At 34.5% G+C, this 18,482-nt stretch overlaps 1 protein-coding gene across 1 annotated transcript in view; it reads left to right on the plus strand.

Annotated features, from left to right (window-relative positions):
- Positions 1–513: 513 nt before the first annotated feature.
- Tbc1d5 (TBC1 domain family member 5) overlaps positions 514–18,482 on the plus strand; it is a 292,901-nt gene continuing 274,932 nt past the window's right edge. Inside the window, exon 1 of the mRNA XM_036167803.1 lies at positions 514–543. The gene's annotated coding sequence lies outside the window, so the exon portion shown is untranslated. The remainder of the gene's footprint in view (positions 544–18,482) is intronic.

The following is an 18,482-nucleotide window of genomic DNA, read 5'->3' on the forward strand; positions in this document are numbered from 1 at the left end:
AATATGCATTTAAATTATGTGAGACTGATTTTTAAAAATGTTATATCAGCTTAGTTAAAGAATGACAATATTTTTCAGAGTAGATTTTTATATTAAAAGATTTAATTACAAAGTGAATATTGTCATGGGGGATAAACTACTACCAACATTCTACACTTCCCTTACTGTATTTATTAGTTAATGATTTTCTTCTTCCAACAGCAACAGTTGAGAAACATTGCTGGACAGAGTATGAGTAACATTTGAGGTATTTCAGACATTGGAAGCAGTTGCCACCAACTACATTTATTTTCTACTGTTTGATATATGTAAAATCTAATATTCTAGTTTGGAATGTTTGAAATATTCTCTAGATGCTTTACATACTGATTGACTTACTTTTAAATGTCTTATTGTTTTGTAAATTCAAAGAATTAAAAGAAAAGTTGCTCTTGGTTCCAGGACCCTGGATGCTGGAGGTAGACAGAGCAGAGTTCTCCAGAGAACACCGCTGGACTGCGCCATACCTTTGCCAGACCCTGCAACTTACCTATCCCTTCATTTGTAAGTTACCCCACAAAATAAACCTCCCTTTTAACTATAAAAAAAAAAAAGGTCAAGATTATAAACTTGTCAGCTGCATTCCTCACATCTTATTCTTCTTATCAGAAAAAGGGATTTGAATGAAGTGTCATAGTTGCCTCCTGCGTGTATTGCAGTAAACTGCTATAGAATTATATCATGAAATCAGCTATCCTCGTGTGCAGTGTTTTTACGTTGTTACTATGGTAACATTTCCATTTGTGAATTTTTGTGTGGTTAAAATTTGTAGTCATCAAATACCACCTCTGGCTTTTGATTCCTTGTGTAAACACATCACTATGCTACCTGCATACTGTTGAGTGGCAGCGGACACTGCACTAAACTGCATCCCATAAGCTGTAGGCAGGGTTAGCAGAAACAGCAAAATGAAAGAAATGGGAACATTTTGTTAAATTACATTTTACGACTGCCCTGATGGTGCTGGTAAAAATTTCAGTGTTTCTGAAGAAGAGTGAGGGAACTGCCAGTTATTCTCTGAGATGCTTTAATTTTTATAAGTATGTGATAATGAAATTGGTTAGGTATGGCAGCAGTAGGAGGTAAGGAGAACATTAGTCTGTCAGCTAAATGGGTGCTAAATAACCAAAACAGAAGTAATGACCCTTCAGAGATTCAAGAGGCTCATTGCGAAAACAGCCTTCTTCCCTGTTCCCCATTTTCGCCTTATTACCAGTTGGAAATTTATCCTCTTTTCAAGAATTTAAAAGTTGTCCTCTTTATTTCTCTTCTGATGATAAAATCAGACTGTAATATCTTATTGTTAATTTGGAATAGTCTATAATGTTCCCTTGTATCAATTGCTGCATTCTAGTAAAGATTCCTACTGGTTTTGTTTTGTTTTGCTTCTTAAAGCCCCCTGCTGCTGTTGATTACACCTAGATCTGCTACTGATTGGAACTGTTAAAAGGAAAAGATAATGTGGATGGTTGCTGAATCATTTAATTGTAGGACTAATAAGAAGCTTTCTCTCTGGGACCCAACAGAAATAGTAACATTCGAATTTTATATATAAACTGACCAAAAATATTCTTTTTTACTATAATAATATTTAGATTGAAAATAAAATAAGAAAATGCCAACAACCTGGTTTTATTCCTAAGGCATAGAACTGAATCTGATCAGAGGAAATGAAAATGTTGGGGAAAATTAATTCTAACATAATAGACTCTAACAAACTATGTCTGAAACAGTTAATTCAATAGTTGAGAGTATAAAAAATAAAATGCCAGGGAAATTAATTAGAAAGGATATATAAAATATAAGCCCTCTCCTGAGTAGCTTGCTTACGTTTTTAGGATCCTAACCTAGGATTTCCATAATAAAATTTCTAGGATAGCCATGTACGTGCTAAGAGGTATATGCAGGTAACAGTTTGTACCTTATTTAAAATGTGAGATAATTAGTGCTTTGGTGGAATAAGCTTAGACTTACTTAAGGGACTGTGGTTATGCTAATGTGTGTTTAATGATAACTTATGCTATTACTAATTTTTTCTGTTCATTGTAACTAATTACTTAAATAGCTTATCCTCCACAAAACTTTCTGAGTTGTTTCTAGGTCCAAAATTCACCTGCAGTTTATATTAGTTTGAAGTTGTGCACATCCATAACCTGAGTTGGGGAAAAGGCTAGTGATAATTTTTTGTTTGTATTTCTTGTGTTTTTTGTTTTGTTTTGTTTTTTTTTTTTTGGAGGGGGGCAATGGTAGTTGGTAAATCCTTGAGATAATATCCTAAGTTGTTAAACTTGCCCATGTTAGCCTTAGCTTCCTTAGCCACATGAGTACTGAGATTATCATGTTCCTTTAAGTAATGTATTGAAATATTTTTATCCGAGAAAGTGCTTAAAAGATGCTGTCTAGGAGAGGCTTGTGATCAATCTGGTGAAGGTTTGAAGAGAAAAAGGGTTTCAGATTTGTGCTAAAGACAAGTTAGCATAGAATGCTTGAGGTGGGATACTGATAAGAATAAGAATATAGTGGAAACCAGTGTTGAGGTCTCATTTTTATTATGTTTTAATAAATACTCCATCCACCTTAAAATAATATGGAAATTATCTTGACATCTAATATATATTCTTGCTTTTTTAAATTAACAATTTTTTGTTGTTTCTAACCCTGAGTCATTATGCTGCATATACTAATCAATCAACAGACTCTCATTATGTAGCTCAGTGTGATCTTGTTTGACCTCACAAGAATCTTCTTGCCTCAACAACCAGCCTGCCTCGATGTACCTGACTGGTCATTTCATTTTTGAGAAAGTAAAATGAGGAAGTTAAAAAGTAATGCTTAGACTGCTATAACACAATACTACAAACTAGAGCAGTGACTTGAGATGAAAATGTTGCAGTATGAGAGTCCTTCTGAAGTCCATGAGAAACACTCTCTTCCAGGATATTCTTGATGACCATTTTCTCCCTGTGTATAAATACACATTTCTCCATTGTATTTAAAAACAAAACAAGTTATATTGGATTAGATCTTACCTTAGTAACATCATTTTAACTTGATAACCTTTATAAATACCGTCTCCCACCTGTGAGGTGCTTAAGCTGGGCTATCACTATGAGTGTGGCAGCTCCAAGAACTGGGGCCATACACATTGAAAAAGAAAGTAAGTAGGTCTATAGTTAATGCCAGGATAGGAACCCACAGCTGTTTGTCTCTTTATAATTAATGCTCTGGCATAATTTGCATCTCAGTTCATTGATTTTCTTTTACAGTTATGTCTATAATCTTTGTACTCAATCATTGATCCAGTTTTAATCTCATGTCAGAAATGAGCTAAGTTTGAACGTGGTTTAGTCCCTTCTTTTTCCTCACTGTTTTATTCCACCATGTTGGGAATAATCTAAAACATCTTACATCTCCAGATACAAGTCCAGGCTTGTTATGTCTTAAAGAAAATAGCTTTACCGTTTAAACATGATGGAAAATAATTAGCTGGATTTTTATGCACAATGTTGAGGAGATAGAAACTAATCTATAACCATTGTTTCTGGAGTCTAGTCTTGAACCAGCATCTTGGCATTCTTGAAAATTTTAAGAACTGAGACTTCTTGTGTCTCCTTAGGTCATAGAGAAATTCTAAGGGTGGAATCAAGGAATTCATTTTAGTAAGATGTATGTCCCTGATGTATACTAGTGTTTGATTTTGGAATATTGAATATATGAATATATATGACCAAATTTAATTGCTTTAAATAACTATACAGTATGTAAAAGTTGCATTTCCTACCTTTCTGATTATATCTGATGCTGAAGTTTTTATTAGAAATGCCACATGAGTTATAACTTTATACTTACGAAAAAGATCATTGATCTGTGTTGTTGGTTTAGTGTGTGTCTTTCTATAAATGCTTTATGAATGTAAAGGCAAACAACTATATATATATATATATTATATATATATATATATATATATATATATATATATTATATAATATAATTACTTCCCCCTCACAAAGGATGACATAAGACTTTGATGTTTCAATTACTATTATAACCTGTATATATTTCTGTGTTGGCACATTATTTATTTGCTCGAGGCCAAGAAATAAGGGTCAGCTTGGGTAAAATACTGAGGCCTTTTGTGCAGTAAGTAAATGATGAAGAATGAAGGAAGGATGGAGTTTCAAGCTGTGCCTGTGGACTGACTGATCAGTGGCAAAGCACATGATCTTCATGCACAAGAACTTGGGTTTAATCCCGGCCCCCACTACCAGAAAGCAAACGCAAAGGAAATAAATAACAAATAGTTAACAATTAATAAAGGAGGTAAAAGCACAAAAAATGATGACTATAAAACTTTGATGAAGGTCAAATGATATAAATGAGAACACATCCTATATTCATGAATTAGAATACTAGTATTATTACTGCCCAAATCAGTTTATAAATTCACTTCAATCCTTGTAAAAATGCCAGTGACAATTTGTAAACATAGAAAAGCATGTATTAATATCAGTTCATATATAGTCTTAAGTCTGACTAGCCAAACTAATCTTGGAAAAAAGAAGACAAATTGGAGGATTGTCACTTCCTAATGTCAGTGCTTGCTAGTAAGTTACAGTTATTGAAACTGTAGTACTTACATAATTAGAGACCTGTAGACCAGTGCAATAGAATAAGAGCAAAAGTGCCGTGCTATATTTGCTAGTAGTTTCTTGAGTACCAGGGAGATCACTATTTTTTCATCACAGCATTGTCAATCACTGTAGCACAGTGTAGCTATTCTTGCAGTGGAATATTAGCCTTAAAACACAACATAATGGCCTTGAATCATGTGAGGTCAAGTAAACTAGTTATGAAAAATCATGTGAATTTTCACTATCTGCATTTCTTCTCTAAGAGACAGAAACACTGGTGATTGTTAGGGTTTGAGGAGGGGTGTCTGGATAGTTATTATTTAATAAGTGTCAGCTTTATGGAATTGAATTACTGAAGTATTTAGTGATGATAGTTGTATAGTGTATATGTGTAATCCTGTTGCTTCATATACTTAGACCAAGTATTAATTTTGTAATGTATATGTGGCATGAAATGATGTAGCAGTTACATGTAACTTCGTTTTGTTGTTGTTGTTTGTTTGTTTTTTTCGAGACAGGGTTTCTCTGTGTAGCTTTGGTGCCTGTCCTGGATCTCGCTCTGTAGACCAGGCTGGCTTTGAACTCAACTGAGATCCGCCTGGCTCTGCCTCCAAGTGCTGGCTGGGATTAAAGGCATGTGCCACCACTGCCAGGCACATGTAACTTAGTTTAAATCATTTCTAAATTACTTAAAATAGCTAATCTAATGTAAATGTTTTGAAGCCAGTTGTTCCACTGTGTTGCTTGGCGAATAATTATTGTGAAAGTTCTGTATTTGTTCAATGCTAAGCCAAGTTTATCATCACAGATACCTTCTTTGTGTGCTTTTCTCAATCTAGTGTAAGATGCATAAATACGAAAGCTGGATGCCTGTGCATGCTCAGGGTTTTAGTATCTACTGCTGGTGTATATTAGATTTTCTTATTACGTATTTTCTGACGGAATTTGCGGCTGATGTATGCACTTTTTAATGATGCAACAGTGTGACAGTATAGATAGTATTTGAGGTGACAGATCTACAGGAAGTGAGAAAAACAAACAGAACTTTAGTGTCTTTTGGCAATATTTGGAAAGACTCCTGAGTTTCTTCACCTGAGTTGTAATATATTTGAGTAACTTCTTACTGCTCACATTGAATAGGAAGACTGTTTCTCTACTAAACTGTATTTATATATATATATATATATATATATATATACATACACACACACACACACACATATATATATATATATATATACACATACACATATACACACACACACACACATACATACATATATAGATTGATTAAATTTTACTTTTTATATATCTGGAAAAAAAGTCTTTGAAATGATTTTGGTGTACTGTCAGTGGTTATATGGCTTTAATTTGGTAATTATTGAGATACTTAATACTTTTGTAATTTAAAATGTATGATTTGGGGATAGCTGCAATAGTGTTTTTAATTAAAACTCCAGTTTTTTTTAAAAAAACTTATTCTGACTTATTCTGTAGTATATTTATATGTGTTAATTGAAAATTGGAAATTTTATTTTCAATTTTATATACTGTAAGTTTCTGTGTGTATGCTTTCAAAACATTCTCTATATCCTTTTAGTTTTTCTGTTTTTTTTTTTTCCCCTTTTTACATTCTTGTTAACCTAAAACTTCTTACCAGGCAGGTTTTTATTTTAATCTTTGGAACCAGAATTTTTCTTAGGCTAATAACAGTTTTATTTATTTGGCAAAATGAAGACTAGAATCTTCTTTTCTAGGCCACGATAGACACATCTGAAGACCATATTTTCTAAAATAAGAGCATTTTAGGCCCTTATATTTGTTTCTTTGTGGGATCCTATATAGATTAAAAATAAAATAGAAATCACCTTTAAGACCATATTTGGTTACTTAGCTTTACTTAAAGAAAAAGCTTTGAAACAGCAATGTTGAATTGCTTATGGCTGGTCTGAGCATAGTAGTACATTCCTTTTATCCTGGCCTTTTAGAGGAAAGTCAGGCACATCTCTGAATTCAAGACTAGCCTGGCCTACATAGTGAGTTCCAGAACAGCCAGGACTACCTTGTCTGTCTGTCTGTCTCTCTCAAACAAACAAACAAATAAAAATAAATAGGAGGAATGGCCATTCTTTCAGTTATATTTTAATTAATATTAATCTAATCCCCTTATTGCTAATGACTTCCTTCAGTTGCTAGTGAATGGGTAACTGCATAGTGTATTAATTCCTTTAAAGTAATTTAGAATTTAGATTGTCAGCTACCTACATGTAAAATAGTTAAAATGGTTTATTTTATATAATTAATTTGAATGTTCATGAGGACTAGATTCTCACACTTTAAACACCATCATGGGCTTCCTTATCTTCTGCCTCATCTTTATCTTGTTGATGCTGGAGAAAAGCAGAAGTGTTATGTCAGATATGCCATCTCAGAAGCACTATGAAGTGTTAACAGAAAAGCCAGTTTCTTGTGGGAAGATATTTGTTGCTACAGATCTGCAAGTACTGCCAAAGCAATAGGTAAAAAGAAAATGTTTATTTGAATCTAAGTCCCGTTTTCTGTTCTAGTTTAATTTTTTATCCATAATAATTTAATAATCAGGCAGCAGACCTGCTTGCCAACCAGAGAATTATCTTTTTGTCGGTTGAATTAGTTTTCCAATAATGAAGAGACTATGGGCATTTTCACTTTATGGCATTCGATCTCCTTTATGGGAATTCGATCCCCATCCCCATATGTATTGTCCTGAAAAATGGAAGATTTCTGAATGTAAGCTGTTTAATTCTGTGCAGCTATACTAATTTTAGAGCGAGGATCATTCCTTACACATCAGGATGGCTGATTGTTTGGCTTCTTGACCTATTTCTTTAGGGAAGATAGATTACCGCATTTGTAGTAACCTGGTGAGCATTTGTTATCACCAGACTATTGATAGTGTGATGATGACCATTATTACAATATATCTAGAATTTCGTGTCTATTAGTGGATATTGTTATGTGTTAAGCGCTCAAGAGTTTAATTCTTATAAAACCTGTGAAATAGTACCATTTTCATTTGAAGAAACTAGGCTACCAATAGTTTCACCAATGTATCTAAAGTTAGATGATACGGGGCCTGAACAAGGTATATAGATATTAGTGTCAACAGAAGAAGTTTCTGCAAGTTCCCTTTAGTAGGAATAGTAAAGCTTGTCGGTTTAAAGAAGAGCAGGTGATGGGCAGACTTTTCTCTCATGGGTTATTTTTTTCCTTTCTATCAGAGGAAATGAGTCACTTTCTGTTGCCTCTTCTTCAGTAGAAGCAGAAATATTATGATTGGCTTATGCCGAATTTATTAATTTTAGCAGTTTGAATGAAAAGACTGAGGTTAGGGTACACTTCGGAGAAAATGGAACATCATAAATTCACTTTGAGGAGTGCTTAGTAGACCCGAGGTGATTAGTAGCATCTACTCACCTGGGTATACATTTTTTCAGTAGTGTTTAGCAAGTCACCTGTTTGACACTGAGAACAGAAGAGTGTTTTAAAAGAAATGATTTTAGGGAGAGGAAAGGACTGAGGGGGGTACTAATACTAGTTACTACGTGAAAGGAGAAAAACAGTGATTGTCACTAGTAAGTTAATCAAAGAATTCCTAAAGAGAAGCTTAGAAAGGATGAGTGCAAGCAGATTATGAACAGGACTGAGAGTCTGTGAGCATCTATACTTTAATAGTCATTACACTAGCCATAGACATTTCTATACTTAGTTATCAAAATGTATATATTGAACAATAGGTTTAATAGGTGAAAACCAGTAAATTATGGGACAAAGTACAATTTCATTTGTAACTTTCTCAAATACATGAAGTTCAGAAGTCATTAAGTTTTTGTAGATAGGAAGCTATATTCATTTTTTAAAAAACAGAAGATATACTCTTACATATAAAGAATCTCTCTTTCTCATGATTTCTTGACTTCTTGTTTGCCTAGAAATTTTAATGTGTTATGTTTGTGTTTTTCAAAATAAGCATGTCATATTACACTCTTTTCTGATTTTACTATTCTGTACACATTTTTATCAGTACATTTTGATTTTTAATGCTTCTTATTCCATTTTTGCATTATTAAATGTAAAAATTCCTTATGATTATTTATAGTTTTTAATCACAATACCAGCTTCTTTTTGCATAGATTTGTCTAAAATGTATAGTAGCACAGTAACTTTGGATTAGTAAAAAATTGCTGTTTCAAAAGGTGTAATGCATTTGTAATTTTTGCTTTGCTTTGCTTTGTTTCCCTTGCCATCTTCCTAGTTTGTTTGTTTTTAAACTCACAGACTCAAGCCATCTTCCTGCTTCAGTCTCCAAAGCAGCTCAGACTCCGGGTGTTTGCTGCGGTATCATCGAAAATTTTTAATGCATATTTTTGTACATAAGGTATTTACTAACTGTGTTTTACAAATCTGATGGGCAAAAACCTATACTTATTTAAATTGATATTTCTTTATGAGTGATGTACATTGTTACTGTCTACATATACACATACATACAACATGTAAGTACTTAGTGTTTATGTGTATGGGTAACATTCACATTCCTGTGTATTACCTATGTTCATGTATTTAACGTTCTGGACTTGTCTCACGTGTTTTCTAAATGGAGACTGTTATCTTGTTTACCCACTGAACATTGGGGGTGGTGGCAGGAGCAGTGTCTATCACTATCTCCTTCTCCCTCCCTTTCCAGTCGCTCTTCCTCCCTCTTCATGCTTTGTTGGTGTTTTGTCCTGTGGTCAGTTTGAAGGCTAGAGGACATCACATTGTTTAGATTCCCCACCCCAAACCATAGAGCTAATTTTTGTTCCATGTGGACAGTGTCTTGCCCTTTGACATGTACCATAGAAGTGACAGTCTTTGTAAATTGGACAGTACTATTTAAATGTAAAGCTTTATTGGCAATACTTTGCATTTCATATTACATATGCACAAAATTTCCTTTTCCTGTGGTAGGCAGCTGACTTTTTACTCACTGAAGGAATGACCTATTTAGTCTGCTATAGCTTTTTTTTAATCTCAGCATTTATAAACCAGTTTCACTGTTCCTCTTTTCTTTGTTATATTCAGAGAAAAGAGTCATATTTCAGTGAGTAGTTACAGATCTTATCCTTAATTAAAACTGTTTTATCTCCCTTTCTCATCCTTTCTCGTCATCATCTCCCTTCCCTTATTTTTTAGCTCTTAACTATAATTAGCTAGTATTAACAGGAAATGTTTACTTTAGTTAAATTATTCTGAACATTTATTTTACTTATCAAAGGTTAGATCAGATTGTTGTTTGAACTGGTAATTAAATGCAGCCTAATATTATCTCACATTTATATGCACTATAAGGCCATTTCCCCTTCATTCCAAGTATTTGGTGATCTTTAAGGATAACATTTTAAAAAGAATTTTGTTTTTTGGGGAAATAAATCTGGTCATCTAGTTTGTTATTTTATGGGAGAATGTTAAGAGGTTAGGTTGAAAATAAATAGTACATTTCAGTAATCATGGTCATATTCTTTATAATAGTTACTGAAAACAATATAATAGTTATCTCAGATTCTGTAGCTCAAATAATGTAACTCAAAGGCAATATAATGTCTATGTGTCTATAGAAAAAGTATAGCTCAATTGATCCTTTTATCTGGGAATTGTACAGAAGTGTATTGATTCTTAATGGTTAAATGAATATCTTTATGTTTTTCTATGCTAGTGATGTAATAAATCAAATCTTCTATTCTTCAAAAACTTAGAGAGGTTAATGAAAATAAATCATTTTATTCATGATGTTTACACTTTGAGTGGACTTATAAAAAAGTTTAGTGTCATGAGCATTTAGGGGAGAAGTTGAGGAAAGATGAATTTCCAGCTGATTCTTAAGGTCATGTGGAATTAGGTAAAAAAGGCATTTTATGTGTTGAAGGGCTGAGACTTGGTGTTTGACATAGTTTAAGAAATATTCAGTGTGTTGGACCAGCAGAATTACCTCTATTTATGAGTATTCTTGCTAGGTGTAGTTGAGCACATCTTTAACCCAAGTATTTGGGAGGTAGAGGAGGGCAGATCCTCTGTGAGGTCCAGGCCAGCCTGGTCTACATAAGAAGTTCCAGGACAGTTAGGGGTACATAGTGAGACCCTGTCTCGGGGGTGGGGGTTGGGGGAGAGTTTTCTGTGATTTCTCTCATCGAGTCTTAACTATGTCCCATAAGCCATTCCTGTTACTGACCTTTCTCCTTGAGCCTGATGAAAATCCTATGCTTTCAATGCTTTATGTACTTGGAACGGAAAAACGTGTAGCTGCTTGTGTCTGGACATTTATACGATTCTTCTGCCAAGAAGTGTGCCTACACCCCACACGTAGTCTGTTTCAGTTCTCTGCTTACAGTCCACTACCTTTTATGTAACAGATAAATATAACATTAAGCTATAACTAGTCATATAGCTAATGTCTTATGAAGACTTGTTTATGTATATTGTCAGGACACCATGATAAGGAACATTGTATAGTGTGCTCAGCTTTTTATATGTCTCCATAAAGGATTCATTTAATCTTTCTGTCAATCATGAGAACAGTATTATATGAAATTAAAATGTTTTTCTTTCCTTTAGAATGCCATCTTTTATGAAGAATTTAATTTCATCTCCAGAGAAAATAGTTGAAGTAAAAGCAGAACATCTTTAAAAACTAGTAAATTGTGGAAGTTGTTAGTTAGATATCATAACTTATTTATGTTCATATATGTGTATTTTTTATGAAATAGACTTAAAAATTAACCACAAGATTTTCTGTAATTTATGTCAACTGTAGACCAGATGTACTTTGAAATACTTTCTCTTATTATTGAAATACAGGTTTTTTATCTTTTCATAAAATAAAAGGATACTTGGGAATTCTAATTGTTAATCCCCCCATCAACCTTATTAATTTGGTGGATTTTAATTATTACTTTATGGCATGTCATCATTTATTTTTACATGGTCTTTGTATTTTATTTATGTGATATTTGATTTATGAAGTTTGCCTATTACATAATAATTTGCGACATTACTTGCTTCTCAGAAATTTTTCTGAAAACTTAATCTTTTAGAGTTGAATAAAAGTGTTGTGAAATTTTTCTCTCACTGAACTGGTATATTCAAGAGCTAACTTGATAACTCCAACCCATAGAGGAAGTAGGTTCTTTTTCTCCAAGTGCATCGGCTTGACTCACTGGGTTAGTAAAATGCACAAATTTCATGGGAATTTTTTTTTCATCTTTCCTAATTTTATTGGAAAAAAGGAGCCTGTCTCCTCCAAAGCATGGATGTGTGCGCTCATGTGTCCATGTGCATGTGCATACCTGCATGCCTGCCTGTCTATATTTATGCTAGAAGATTTTGATTAACAGCAAATTTTATGGTTTTTTTCTTATACTTTAATATTATTTCAAATTGTATATGTACCACACTTTCGTTATCCACTCATCAGTTGTAGGCCATTTAGGTTGTTTCCATTTCTTCACTATTGTGAATAGAACACCAGTGAACACAGCTTAGCCAGTATCTGAGGAGTAGGACATTTAGTCATTTGGGCATATGCCAAGGAATGGTGAGAGCTGGCCTTTATGGTAGATTTATTTTTAGCTTCTTGATAGTTCTGTACAGTGATTTCCATGGTGGTTGCACCAGTTTGTGGTTACGTAAACAGTGAATGAGGGTTACCTCTCTGCCACAGCCATCCATCCTAGCCTTTCGTGTCAGCTGTTTGAGTTGTTTTGTTGTTGATGGTACCATTCTGATTGGGGTAACATGAAATCTTGAAGGTGTTTGAATTTGCATTTCCTTAATTGCTGGAAGGGATGAACATGTTTTGAGATGTTATTTTTTGTTTGTTTTCTTCCTCTTCTTTTGAGAAATCCCTGTCTGGGTCCTGTGGACATTTTTTTGAGTAGGTATTTTTATTTTTTATAGTGTCTTTGTTTTTTGAGGTTTTTTTTCCCCTAAATTCTGATAGTAACCCTTGAAATGTATGTAGGTAAAAGCCAGTCTTTGGGCCTTGCTTGGTTGGTTGTATCTTGAGCTGTGCAGAGGCTTTCTGGAAAGATGTACTCTTAAGTACTGCCCAACTTTCCTCTAACAGTTCCATGTTTCAGGTTTACATTTAGTTCTCTGATGCCAAGGTGTAGGAGATGTACATCTACACCACAGACATAGGAGTAAACTCCTTCCTCTCCACGTGGACTCCATTTCCCCTGGTACAGTTGGTTGACGATACTCGCTTTTCCCAGCTTACATTTTGGAATCTTCCTCAGATTTATTATTAAATGGCTGAGGTGAGATGCACTGAGGTTTGGGTCTTTGATTTTGTTCCCTTGGGCCACATATCTGGTTTTGTGCCAGTACCACAGTGGTTTTATTGAAATGGCTGTGATATACTGTAAGATCTGTTATGTTCAAGATTGTTTTGGCTATCTGGGATCATTTGTGGTGCCATATGAATAGTTTTTCATATTTCTGTAAAAATGCAGTGGGGATTTTAGTGGGATTGCCTTGAATCTGTAAATACCTTTTAGTAAAATGGTCATTTTCAGAGTATTAGTTTTATCAATTCATTAGTATGAGACGTCTTTCTATTTTCTGGTGTCTTTATCTGTCAGAAGACTAGAGATTGGCTGCAGCTCAGTCAGAAAAGGCCTGACTCAGCCAGGCCTTTGGATATGGGATCTGGGCTGTATCTGACAGGATGGGAAGAAGGTGTGGATGTCACATCAGGGTGATTCACATGGAAAATAATTTAAGAATCAGTGAGTATGAAGTAGAAATGGAGTATATCAGTAGAATTTAATCAGTATATGAAAAGCTGCTGAAATGTGTCTTTTACTATAAATGGAGTTGATATACTAACTTATGAGATTCTTAGAAAATTTAAGTTTTGTAGTTGGGAGAATAAGTATGCTTGGCCATGTATACTTAGGACATAAATAATAAATATAGTTCCTTGATATTTTCACATTCCTATTTGAAAATCCTTTAATAATAAGGACTATTAGCTTGTTGCAAGCAACTTTCACAACAGATTTTGTTGACTGTACTGGATTTTTTTTTTTTTTTTCCTTTTTTAACATAAGGTCTCACTATATAGCCCTGGCTGTCCTGGAACTCACTATACATAGACCAGGCTGAACTCAAACATGGAGATCTTTCTGCCTCTGCCTCCCAAATACTGGAATTAAATCATGAGCCACCATGATTAATCTGATGGAGTTTTCAAGACTTCTGTGGTGAGGGACTCTTTTCTATCCCATATCCACTTAATTCTTAGTTTTCTTTAATCCAGCCTCAAAACTGCTTTATCCACTGTTCATCTTTTGTGTTTGTGGTTGTGGTTGTTTGTTTGTTTTAAGGTGCCTGTTGTGGTGGTTTGAACAGGAATGGCCCTTAGATGCTCATAGATTTGAATGCTTGATCACCAGGTAGTGACATAGTGCCACAGCACTGTTCAGGAACGTGGTCTCATTGGAAGAGATGTGTCGCTGGGCCCAGTGACTCTCTCTTCCTGCTGTTTGCTGATCAGGATATAGAATTCTCAGATACTTCTCTAGCACCATATCTGCCTGCATACTGCCTTGCTCCCCCTTGCTCCCATGACAACTATGGAGTAAGAACCTGTAAGCAAGCCCCAGTTAAATGTTTTCTTTTATAAGAGTTGCTAACACAATTATCATCAGAGATGCTTCATCCATCAACTGAGGGAAACAGATGCAGACCCACAGCCAAACATTAGGCAGAGCTCGTGAACCCTCCCTGCAGAAAGGGAGAAAGGATTTTAGGAGCCAGAGAAGTCAAGGATACCACAAGAAAACCCACAGAGTCAAATAACCTGGACTCTTAGGGGGCTCACAGAGACTGAACTATTAACCAGGGAGCCTGCATGGGCCTGATCAAGGTGCACTGCATATGTGTTACAGTTGTGTGGCTTGGTCCTTTTATGGGGCTCCTAACAGTGCTATCAGGGGCTGTCTCCGACTCTTTTACTGGCTTTTGGGACCCTGCTCTTTTGGGACTCTTACTGGTTCGCCTTGCCCATCCTTAATACATGGGGAGGCACTTAGTCTTACTGCAAGTTGATATGCCATGTTTTGCTGATAGCCACAGGAGACCTGCCCTTTCCTAAACAGAAACAGAGGAGGAGTGGATTGGGGTGGGATGAGGGGAAGCACTGGGAGGAGAGGAAGGAGGGGAAACTTTGGCCCTTGAGCTGTGAAATGAAAAACAACAGCAACAACAACAAAATGGGAGCTGCTGTGATCACAGCAGTAGTGTCCCCAAGACACCTGTGATGACATAAGCGCTTCTGCTCTTTCGAAGACAAGGAGGTGGGGACTATAGTTATACCTCATATTACAAGTTTCTTTTCTTCATCTTCTTCATATGTCATCTGAGGATATTCTGACAATTTTTTTTAATAATGATAACTTGGTACTTTAAAATGTTCAGAGTTTATATAATTATATCAGGGTCTTTCTTATGGCTTTACAAGTTTGCGTATTAGAAAGTCAAGAGTATTACTATTTAATAGAATAAACATTTTAGTTATACTAAGAATCTCTTACATACTATATATTATACAATTTGCTTTTAATATTTTATTCTAACAGTATAAAAATTATAAGACTCCAGTGTATTTTAATTTTCTTTTGATCATTATTCTTGATATAGAAAGTTACTATAGTTGTATAACTGAGAACAGACAACACTTGATATTTCAAGTTTATGGTTGATAAAAGTGAGTTTCATTGTTTTACTAATGATTGGTAATGTTGAATGACATTATGCTTTTATATATAATTTATTTGGCATTGTAAGTACATTTATCTTGTGAGAATCAGACCCCCTATTGTCAAATGAAGTATTTTATAAAGGTTTGGAGTAAATAAATAATAAAACTACTTTGATATACAATCTAACAATATTAAATATTAAGACTTAAAATGATCAATTTTAATACTTAATTAACCTATTTAAAGTCCATGTGGCTGTCCTGCATTAAAGATTGAAAGAATTTTTAAATAGGACTTCATACTTTTATGTTGTCTTCTTTGTAGTTGATCTTTTAAAGAACACTGTTTTCAACCAGAAATTTACCTTAAAAAGGTATTTTTCTTTCTTTTGTGCTATTTATATAAAATGTTCAGTTGCTTTCCCTTTTAAATATGAAAATAAAGCTTCTAAACTTATATCAAGGAAACTTTCTGTTAGAGCCAAGATGTCATATTTTAGCTTAAATGCACATATCTTATCATATCATATCATATCATATCATATCATATCATATCATATCATAGTGAATACGTTTTACCTGTGACACATACTTACTTTTGCTGTCTTCTTCCTGTTTGTTATAAAATTCTGAGGTAGTATGTTGAATCTTGTTGTGTGGTTTTATCTTTCTTCTCCTTCTCCTCCTTCTCCTCCTCCTCCTCCTCCTCCTTCTCCTTCTCCTCCTTCTCCTCCTTCTCCTCCTCCTTCTCCTCCTCCTCCTCCTCCTCCTTCTTCTCCTTCTCCTCCTTCTCCTCCTTCTCCTCCTCCTTCTCCTCCTTCTCCTTCTTCTCCTCCTCCTCCTTCTTCTCCTTCTCCTCCTTCTCCTCCTTCTCCTCCTCCTCCTCCTTCTCCTTCTCCTCCTTCTCCTCCTTCTCCTCCTCCTCCTCCTCCTCCTCCTCCTCCTCCTCCTCCTCCTCCTCCTCCTCCTCCTCCTCCTCCTCCTCCTCCTCCTCCTTCTTCTTCTTTTTTCGGTGTGTATGTATAAAGGAATACCACTTTGTGTTTTCAGTGCTTGATTTAATTATTTTTTAGTTAGCCATCAGTCAAGAATTCAAATGAATGAATAATGTTTATATGAACTTTCAAAATATGTATATCTTTAGAATGACAATTCAGAATAAATTCTAAGTAAGTATTATAAGCAGTGAAGAAATGAATGTAAATTGGAGAAAGTGAAATTTCAGTCAATGAGAATAGATAAGTTTATTTGAACTTCTGTTTATATGCTATTTTAAAATAGCACATGCTATTCAACATATTAAGGGTAGTATTTTACCCATGCATTGCTAGCAACTCGAAATTTTAATTAAGAATACTTTCTATAAACAAAAATTGCAATGTCTTTTATATACTTTAAATCCCAACCATCATGACTTTTTAAATACCCATTGTCTTGTAAGCTTTTTGTTAGTGTATAAAATTTTTGAGATAGATTCTTTCATATTTAGATTTAATATTGTAAGAACCAGATTCATGTCAGAATTTGTAAAGGAAGTTTTAGGTATAATAGAACACTGAAAATGTAGTTTTTACCACCAGGCCAGTAAGAATATAGACACATTTGTTTAAAGATATTTAATAATAAACTTTGCTTTGTAATAAACTTTTCCAGGTACATTTATGAAACACAAATTGGGGAATTCCTAGTAAATTTATTTCACATTTAAAAGCAACACTTTATTTAGATTTTTACAGGGTTATCCCACTAGCAATAATAGACAGAATTAACCTTTTTATTCTAAAACATACAGTAGGCCTTTACATTTAAAACAAAGCAATAGAATCCAAGGCAGCAACTTTTTAGTTACTTTTGAATTAGATTAGTATTTAAATCTGTAATTAAAACAAAATGAAGAACATCATCCATACTCTTTATCAGTGGATTATTTGAAAGTAACTTATTATTAGTATGCATGTTTACTTTGTTTAATTACAAATACTTTTAGGTGTCTCAGTTTTGATCTGTAGACATCATAAATTATGATATAGTGCTTTCCTCATTGTACAGAATGATTGTAAATTGCTATCTTTATGAATAGTTTAACTTTACATTTTGGCTTTTAGCTATTACCATAGACTTGTCAAGTTCTAGTAGTGGTTCTCACCCTCCCTAATGCTGTGACCCCATGTTCCTCATGTTGTGGTGGCCCCCAATCATAAAATTATTTTATTGCTACTTCATAACTGATATTTTGGTAGTCATGAATCATAATGTAAATATCTGATGTGCAGGATATTTGATATGTGACCCCCCCGCTGGGAGTCGAGACTCACAGGTTGAGAACTTCTGTTCTGAAGGATTATAATTAAGTCTAATTTTATTGAATCATTTTTGGATTTTTTGTTTTGTTTTGTTTTTTGAGACAGGGCTTCTCTGTGTAGCTTTGCGCCTTTTTCCTGGAACTTACTTGGTAGCCCAGGCTGGCCTCGAACTCACAGAGATCCGCCTCCTCTGCCTCCTAAGTGTTGGGATTAAAGGTGTGCGCCACCACCACCACCCTTCTCTAAGGAATGAAAAAATCCTTAAATGTCTTTCATCATCTTGAACAGATATGAACATCATATTTTTCAGATGTAGGGGTCTCTCTTTGTGTATTATTTAGGCTTGTCTCCAGCCTTCCCCTGAGTATTTTGGATGACAGGTACATACTGTTGTGTGTCCCAGTTGACCCTCCTAGTCCCCAGTTTGAGACAGAGTCTGCTGTAGTCTAGGTATGAACCACCTTATTTAGTGTTAGGGATTGAACTCAGGGCTTCATACCTTTTAAGCAAGCACTCTGCCAACTGAGCTATACCCCATCTTTTCTTTACTTTCTAAAGTAGACTTTGATCTCAGTTTGATTATAATCTGTTTTTCAGAAAGTATAAAATCCCTAAAATTCATTCATTTGTACTTGTAAAGCTTTTAAGAGCAGAGTTCTACTGTAAAAATAAGAAGTTAAAGTAATATGACTATGAAAGCCCAGATTTGATAGACTACTTAGGAAATTT

The sequence above is a fragment of the Onychomys torridus genome, chromosome 18 (genome assembly GCF_903995425.1).
Source record: "Onychomys torridus chromosome 18, mOncTor1.1, whole genome shotgun sequence".
NCBI lineage: Eukaryota > Metazoa > Chordata > Mammalia > Rodentia > Cricetidae > Onychomys > Onychomys torridus.